A 9,414-nucleotide genomic window follows, 5' to 3' on the forward strand; every position below is an offset into this window, starting at 1 on the left:
CCGCGCGGCTACTCCCGCAGGCGCCGCCGCTCCCGCCTGCGTCCACTGTGGCGTGTTCTGTTCCGGGAGGCTTGCGCACGGCCGGGTACCCTCCTGGGACAGGGCTGCCCCTGGTTTAGGGAAGGCTTACCCTCTCTCGGAAGGGTTTATTGAGCCTGCCTCTGGGAACTTAATAAGTGAGAGGAGTGCTGTGGCCAGCGCCTGGATGCTGTGAGCATGTAACAGGGAAACCTAGTTTAGATTGCAGTCAGAAAGCCTTTTTTGTATGGCTTTGACATTTAAGGAGGGTTGGGGGAACGCCTCATTCAAGACACAGACAAGAGGGAGGAAAGGCGGGATCACGGATGATCGCTAGGTGGCCTTGTCAACAACCGATGGCTCTGGGCACCATTCTCTAAGATACAGAGACTTGGGAAGTTTGGCAGGGAAGTGGTGAGGATCAAGAGTTGGACATGTGAATCCGAGGAGAAATGACATCTATACAGATGGATATGTGGGTCTGAAGCTCACCAGGAGTGACAAAGCTGGAGATAGTAATTGGGGCTTATTGGAATACAGATGGTATTTGAAGCCACAGAATTGGGTGGGGTTGGTCACATAGAGGCATAAAGTGAATAAAGCAACGGGAAACCCATCTGTAGAATCCAAGAAGAGGAATCAGTACAGGACAACAAGCAGAGCGTGCCAGAGAAATACGCAGAAAACTAGGGGCCCCGTTTGCCTCTGGGGCTGAGTGAAGAACTGTTTCAGGAGGTAGGGTGGGGTCCACTTTGACAAAGGCTGCTGAGAAGCCAGAGAGGGCGCTGAAAAGTGTCCCACTTTTACCCCAGGGAAGACACTGATACTTCCGTGGGACGTATCGCTGCAGAGACTGGGAGGCAGCAGGTTGGAAGTGGGAATGGGAAGTGAGGATGAGGTGATAGCCGGCAAACCCACCTTAACGGATCTGGAGAAGCTTGTCTCTGAGAGGAGTGGAGGAATGGGGATGGAGGTGGCCCAGGGTGGGAGGATGTAGGCATGAGTTAGGTTTTTCAAATGAAAGCAGCAGCAAGGCTGTGCATACTTTGCCTAAGAACCTTGCAAGTCTCTTGTGGAGCCCAGGAATCTGCAGATGCCAGGTACCTCTGAGACAGAGTTGGAGGACCATATTTAAAAAGAACTGAGACATCTTTGCATGAGTGAGAATGGTTTAGCAGAGAGGTAAAGATGGAATGTAGAGAAGACGAGGTACCCAAGTCAGGTGAGATGCGGCAGAACCCAGAGTACACACAGAGGGGTTGGTCTTTTCCGTAACCATGGGGGAGAAGGAGGCTGGGAGATCCATGGTAAGAAGATGAGGGCCTTCCTCTCCTTTCCTTAATGAACAACCACACACACACACACACACCATGGTAAGAAGATGAGGGCCTTCCTCTCCTTAATGAACACACACACAGAGAGAGAGAGAGAGAGAGAGAGGAAGGAAGGAAGGAAGGAAGGAAGGAAGGAAGGAAGGAAGGAAGGAAGAAGAGAAGAGGGAAAACGTGCTTCAGTAAGGCTCCTGCCATTGGCCACATCTGTCCTTGTCTGTGTGATCCACTAACCAGGATCCTTCCACCCCTGTCCTGCCATCACCTATCAGCATTACCTGTGGATGACCCATCCCTCCAGCTGCTCCCCTGTGACCCTCGTATGTTCTACCTTTTCTGCCCAGTGTTGCCCTCTCCTTCCCTTCCCTCCTCATCCAGCTGCAATTCCATTTTCCTCCATTCCAGTACTAATTTTGCCATTACCCTTAACGTCCTTGCTCCTCTGTCCTTGTCACACTTGTCTGACAGATCCTCAGCCTGGATGAACTCCACCTGCTTGCTCTGTACCTGCCACTGCCGGAGGAGGAGCCGCAAGACCTGGAAGCAGGCACCAGCAGGAATGCTTCTGGCCCACAGCCCTGCCTGGCTCTCCCCCCCCGCCCTCTCCTCCCTCCTTCCCTGCAAAGATATTGCCAAGCCTTCTCCACTCCCCTCAGCCTGCCTGAAGCCCTATGCAGACCCCTTGCCTCTGTTTATGGAGAAAAGTGGGTCCACTCCACCGTTGCTGCCCCCTCCACCCTTCCGATCCTCCATGAGGTTAGAAAAACACCGGTCCTGCCCAAGGACTTCTTTGGATCCCATTTCTCACTTTCTCAGAAAACTTAAGGTGTTGATTGTCACACCTCTTCTCACACCCTGGCTCCTAGAAATGGTCTTTCAATTTGCTGCTCTCTTCTTAAAACAAACGAGCTGAAAACAAACGAAAACTTTTCCTGAAACACTTCTGTCTCCAGATAAGACCCCCTCCCTCTGTGTCACAGCACACTTCTCCAAATAGTTGTCATGTTCTGCCTCCACTTCTCCACTCCAGCCCGGCTGCTGCCCCATCACTGTAAACAAGGCAGCGCCCATCAAGGTCCTCAGGGAGCTCCATGGCACTATGTTCATGAAAACCTTTCATTTTATGGATTTCCCAGAAGTACTCAGTACCTTTTAATCACTCCCTCATTCTCATGAAACTTTGTTGATATTTATCTCGGTAGTTATTTGACTAAGTCTGTTCCCGTTGTACAGCGAGATCCACGAGAGCAGGGCCGTGTCTTTGTGCTGCTGTCTCTCAGCGCTTACATCCAGTCACCTCCACTAGGGTGCCTCAGAGCATCTGGGAACCAGCATCTCGAAAACAACACTCCTGACCTCTGCCACCAGGGTCCTCTCCCAGGGTCCTATATCCCTGTAAATGGCACCTCCACCCATCCATTTGCACAAATCAAGAAGCTGGAGTCATCCTGGACGCTTCTCACCCTCTTACCATCCCCATGCCCAAACGCTGGTAGGCCATCAAGTGAGAATAAGCAAAGTTTGGAGACTGGGGAGGCCCCCAAATTTCACTACGCCAACCTTCCCTACGAAGGGGCATACTTGGAGCATGAGCCCCACAGGAATGTCGGCCAAGAGCAGGGAGGCAATCGCACGGTGTGTTGGAGGGTCGCTCAGAAAACTTCTGTTACTTCCTTTCAACACTGGGCATCTTATTCCTCTTTCCAGAGAGATTCCAACAACTGTGGCAAAGTTTTGCTTCTGACAGAGCCAGGCTTAATTTTTGTGCGCCTCGCCTTGGGTCTGCAAGCAGCATTGAGATCTGCCTGGCTATGGGTTAGAGGTCCCCAAACACAGTGGTCCTGACAGTGGCCGTGGCCCAGGAAATGCTGAGAATCTAGGGAGCCACCGCAGGCCACACAGAATCCAGAGGATCTGGAACCACCTTGGGCAAACCAAATCTTGGCCTCTCCGTGGTCCATTTCTTTCAGTCACAAACGTCCTTGTTTCTGTACAGTTGAGCATTAAAGACAGTTTGATTGTTGGCCCCACACCCATATAGAATTCCCTGTTCTTCCCAGATTTAAAAGATTATCTTTTCCTCGGTAAACATCAAGACTCTGAAAATAGGCCTTAAAAATGGATCAGTATTCATTTCTAGAATTTTCAGTTTGCAAATGTTACCAGGACTCAAATGTGTAAGCACCTGATACCAGTTTGGGAATCACCATAAATGACAGACCAGAATTAGAATTAGGTGACAATTTTCTTTCCATTGTATCCCCATCCAGCCTGATAAATTACTTTGTTTACCAGCAGGTTCTTTCTGTGGACTTCCTTTGTTATTTATGCAGATGTTTCCTTCTTCAGTTCAATTATTTATGTTCACAGTTCTTATTTCTGCTCTTTAAACATTAAATCGACAGAAGAGTGCAAAGCCATATACCTCTTTTTGGTGTATTTTTATTGCTGCCACACTTTCTGTCAGCTCTAGATTTGATTTTCAGAGAAAAATAAAAGTTTATATACAAATCAAAATAATCCAAATGTTTTACATTTGAATTTTACTTTTATTAGGAATAAAAAGTTTTAGTTTTTTAATGATTCACTAAACAATCGCAAAACATTGTTCTTTTAACTGCATTTAGGGTTTTTTGGGAAGATAATTAGAGCAAAAGTTTTCTAAATGCCTATGTTTACACTGAGCCCCATGGAAAGAGGCCTCTTTGCTCATCCCTTCCCATGACTGTATTGGAGTAAAAGTTCACAAGGGTGTTTGAGCTTAAAGGTATTTCCCAAGATGGTCTAGTTTAATGACTCCACAAAGCAGGTGGTTGTCAGAATCAAAAGTTTTTAAAAATAAAAACATGCTATATTGTAATTATGAAAAGAATGTACACGTGGAGGTCAATATAATTTTAGTACAGAAAGATATGAAGTGCAAAAAATCTCTCTTCTCCCACCTCCCCCAAATCCTCAAGGCCTCAACCCAGAGGAAGCCACTGTTACCAACGTCTCTTTTAGCTCTGACGATAACACTATGACCTCTCGTATATTTACCTTGTTTTATGAGCTTCAGGTAGTACATGTTGCTCTGCTACGAAAAGATGAGGAATTTAGCACATTGATCTGTTCTCTTCCCCAATACTTCTCAATTTTTGTTGCTTATATCATTTTTAATTCTTCTAGTATTTACTCACATAACTTCATATATCTAGGCCTCCGTTTTCAATCCACCAGTGTTAGCAAGTTTCCAGTGACTCTACACTACATATGCAGAGATGAGGGCACCTGTACCAACCCCTCTTCTCTGCTTCCCACTCACTAGTCCAAACTTAAGTTTAGGGCATTTACATTCTATGAATAAATTCAATGCCTTGTCTATGGATTATATCTAAATGTTGAAAAGTAATCGTTTTAAAATACTATCATTTTTTAAAATATGATATTCACCATAGAACCCTGTGGAATTATTGGGTCTATAAAAAAAGTAAATGTAATTTTGGTTCCCTAAACTTGACCTCTTAAAAAGAGTATCCCAAATATCAAGGTCAAAATTCTCCACCATTTGCTCAAAAACTCATGGCACGTTTTTGTTTGCTTCAACAAAAGCTGACTTTGTCATATGGTTTTTTGTTTGTTTTTCTGGAGCTCTTAATTGCTTTGTGTTGTTGTTGACAGAAGAGACTGTGTGTTTATTTATCTTTCAGCTCTTCCAGGTTTTTGTGAATTACAGCTTGTGTAATGGACTCCAGGTTATTCTTTCACACAGGTTCCTACATAGGGTCTTAATGTTCTGAATACACAGTGTTTGTATCAGTTGGAATTGCATTTGCCATTTGCCTGCAAGTAACAGAAAACCCAACTTATAGTAGCTTACCCAAATAGCACTGATTTTCTAAAGGAAAAAGAAATCTAGAAGTAAGCCATCCAGGCCCAGTACTAAGGTTCCAAGATGCTTTGGAGATCTACATTCCTTCTTTCTCTCCACTTAGCTATTCATGCTCTCACTGTGTGGCTTTTGTCCTCATGCTCATCATGTGATGGCTGCAGGATGGATGCTTACCTCTAACACAGGGTCTGCAGTCCCCAGGCAGGAAGAAGGGGAAATGTGAAAAGCAAAGAGCCAGTGCTGGCTGAGTTCGATCATCTTTGAAGAGTTTTCCCGGAGGATCACACCCACTGACCTCTGCTTACATCCTATTGGTCATGGTTGTCTGATAGCCACTCTAGATGCAAGGGAGTCTGGGAAATGTAGTTTGTAGCTGGGTACATTATGCCCTGTAGAAAATAAGTTTTTAGTAAAGGAAATGTAAATACACCTTGGGTTAGCAACTAGCAATGAGTTTTTTTTTTTTCTTCATTGCATTTCAAGGTTAGTTGTGCTGTTTCTTAAAAATTTGGATTCTCAGGTCCTATTGTGGTAGCCCCCCCACCCCCCCCCCCACCCCCCACACCAGCTTGGGAATGTTACTATTCTTAGTAAACCCCTTCGAGGGATAATTTGCATCCAGATCTTCACCTGTTCACAGACAAACGCGGAAACCATTGTTTATTTAGTTGTGAAAGTCAAAACTACACATGAACTCTTTTTCCCCCCTTATGGATTATTTAATCAACACATGTTTCTAAAGCTCCCATTTTGCATCAGCTTTTTCTTAAATTCTGTGGAGAACATGGATGTATCAAGCATTTACTACCCCGGCTCCAAAAAAGTGCATTATAATGCAGCATGCATGATACCTAAGAATCTAAGGAATGTAATATTGTACTAGAGCTAAGAAGGGCTAGAGGGGCTTGTTGGCCCAGCCCTGCTTCAAAGACCAGTGTGGTCAAACACAGAAAGGGGCTAGTTGGAGAATGCAGAGGCTGACAGTGGTCAGGGTTCAGACGGGCGAAGAGGGCAGTTGACTTCGGAAAGAACACATGATAATAAGTACAATATAAACACGAGGGAAAGAAGCAAGCAGGCTACTATATGCAGTATTTTAGAGTAATATGAAACAATTTAAAGGTAATGAGAAAAGACTGATATGTTATTGCCATTTCATATTTTTTTGTGATTTAAAAGCTTTGCACAAAACAATATCTGATCTCTTTAAGCTAACATTTGAGTTGAAACACTCCTATATTAAAACTGCTAATGGGAGCCTTGGGCTTTGGTGCAGGCATGGACAAGTCCAAGAAACACACCAGGCACAACCAGTCACAAAAATGGCACAGAAATGGCATCAAGAAACGATGGTCACAAAGGTATGACTCTCTCTTGGGGGCACCTGGGTGATTCAGTCGGTTAATCGGCTGACTCTTGATTTCAGCTCAGGTCATGATCTCGTGGTGTGGGAGTTGGAGCCCCACGTTGGGGCTCTGCGTTCACAGCACAGAGCCTGTTTTGGATCCTCTGTCTCCCTCTCTCTGCCTCTCCCCACCCCTCTCAAAAATAAATAAATGTGAAAAAACAATTGAAAAAACCCAAAGGTATGAAATCTCTTAAGGGGGTAGACCCCAAGTTCCTGAGGAATACACTTTGGCTGGAAGCACGACAAGAAGGGCCTGAAGAAGATGCAGGCCAACAACGCCGAGTTCATGAGTGCACGTACCAAGGCTATCAAGGCCCTTGTCGAGCCCAAGATCCCAAACAGTGGCAGCTGCAATCTCAATCAATCGACTTGCCTACATCGCTCACCCCAAGCTTGGGAAACATGCTTGTGCCTGCACTGCCAAGGATCTCAGACTCTGCCGGCCAAAGGCCAAGGCCTAGGCTCAAACCAAGGCCCAGGCTGCAGCTGAAACTCCGGCTCCAGCCCCTGCTGCGGCTCAGGTTTTCCAAAGTGCCTGGGCCCCCACAGAGGCTCCGGTGTAGAGCCTTCCGTCTGCCAGGGTGGCAGGACTGGTGTGATGCCTGGCCTTCTATCAGCCTCCTGTGCTACTTTTACAAATAAACCCGCGGCAGGATCTGTCAAAAAAAGAAAAGAAAAACAAACAAAAAACCACAACTGCTATGCATATCCAATAGTATTTTAAAAATAAAATACTGGGGGCAAGGCATGCCCTAGAATTCACTTGGTTTTATAGTGTGTTTAGGTAAAATAATGTCTGTGTGTGTATTGCTTTTATTAATATGACATACTGTGTGATAGCTGGACCTAGCAGCTCCTCAGTTGTGTGTGATATTAAGTAAGAGCAAATTAAAAAAAGGAAACTCTACAGATCCTGGGTGGATGGGGAACCCTCCTTGACTATTTTTTGCATGTGGGAGATAAAAGAGCTACCGCACGGCCAGGCAGCCAGGCTGTTTCTGAAACGTGTGTGCCACTTCTAGAATGTCACACAGCTGAGTCGTGTGTGCTCTGAGGCAGAGGACAATGAGTGTGTACACTGGCCGTGCTGTTCAGGGATGGCGACATAGCCGGCCACATGGTCCCCGGGTTTTACACAGGAGATCAAGTCATGCATGGCATTGTCTGAATAGGAACTCAAAAAATTATTAAAGATTTTCTTATGGTTCCTCAACTATTTTTGGTTCATCTGGAAACTGGAAACACTAAAACATGCACAACGGTTAAAAAAAAAAAACACCTAGGACCTTTGTTTTCATTACTTTGTGAACGCCCGTTTTATACCTTTCACGAAGGTGCTTGGAGAGCCACCACGGCAGCTGGAACCTGAGAAGCCATGATCTTGGAGAGCAGGGAAGCCCAGAGAAGAGAGCCTGACATTTGCTGTCACTTCGTTCCATGATGAATTTGTTGCTTTGAAAGCGGTGACTGAGGGGACGAGGCACGGAGCAGGAAAGGGAAAGATGAGTAGACGCCGAAAAGCTGGGCAAAGTGTATGTTTAGACAGATGCAGGGCTGCAGTGGAAGAGCAGCCCTGGTGACCGCCAGGCTGTCAGTGGGGCCCTGAAGGGCACGCCTACCAGGAAGCGGTAAACTAAAAGTCAGCAGAGGAGAAAAGGAATGCAGCTTCCAACTGAACCCCTTGATGAGATGTGAGGTGGGTCTCCTGCCCTGACTGCCCCTGGCTGTTAGTGGGCCCGGAGTAAGTTCATCAGGTGCTTTGTTTTCTTCTTTCTTCTATGGGCAGGTGTTTTCCAGAGCCACCAGAGCTCAAGTAACCCCTGGTGTTTAAGATAAGTAGCTTTACGGACTTGTTTTCCTCCTGCGGTGGCTGAAAAAGTGTTTCTGACAGTTTCTAAAACCTAAGCACAGCATACAGGCTTTTCTCTCTGTTCTTTTGGTTTTTGTTTTTTTATTCTTTTTTAGACTTTATGACAGATGTCTAGAACGACAGGTACCAATGTTTTTATAGTGGCTGTCACTGGTTGGCAGGTTTTCATGTGACTTTCACTTTCTTCTTTGAATTTTTAAAATTCCTTTTGGTTTTTAAAATGGATCAGTACTCTTCTTTTAAATTTTTTTTTAACGTTTTACTTTATATTTGAGAGAGAGAGCAAGCAGGGGAGAGGGAGGGGCAGAGAGACAGAGACAGAATTTGAAGCAGACTCCAGGTTCTGAGCTGTCAGCACAGAGTCTGATGCAGGGCTCGAACTCCACGAGCAGTAAGATCATGACCTGAGCCAAGTCAGATGCTCAACCGATGGCACCACCCAGGTGCCCCAATGTTCTGCTTTTAGAAGATAGCCGTTAGGTCCTAAATCTTTTCTAGGCCAAGCACCTTCAAATTCTTTGGCTAATCCACATACAACATGATTTCCAGTCCAATTCTAATTGCTTTCCTTTACATACATCCTCATGCCTCTAGGTGGTAGAGCAGTTCTCTAAGTTTTGGGCCTCAGGACATCTTTTCACTGTAAAAATTATTGAGGACCTCAATGAGCTTCCGTTTATGGCTTTTATCAATATTTACTGTTAAAAGTCAAAACTGAAAAAAATTTAGACATTTAAAAATAAAAAACCATTACATGTTCATGTAAAGAACATCCATAAGTAACAAATAACTGTTTTCCAAAACTTCAGTAAAATGGGATTTTTATATTTTGCAAATCTAATGTCTGACTTCACAGAAGACGGCTGAATTCTCATATCTGCTTCTGTACTCTATGTGTTGGGCTATCTTGTTTTCA

At 45.1% G+C, this 9,414-nt stretch overlaps 1 pseudogene; it reads left to right on the plus strand.

Annotated features, from left to right (window-relative positions):
* The first annotated feature begins 6,459 nt into the window (after positions 1-6,459).
* Positions 6,460-7,191, plus strand: LOC131490278 (large ribosomal subunit protein eL29-like; annotated as a pseudogene).
* The last annotated feature ends 2,223 nt before the right edge of the window (positions 7,192-9,414 follow it).

Source organism: Neofelis nebulosa, chromosome 11 (assembly GCF_028018385.1).
Source record: "Neofelis nebulosa isolate mNeoNeb1 chromosome 11, mNeoNeb1.pri, whole genome shotgun sequence".
NCBI classification, from domain to species: Eukaryota; Metazoa; Chordata; class Mammalia; order Carnivora; family Felidae; genus Neofelis; species Neofelis nebulosa.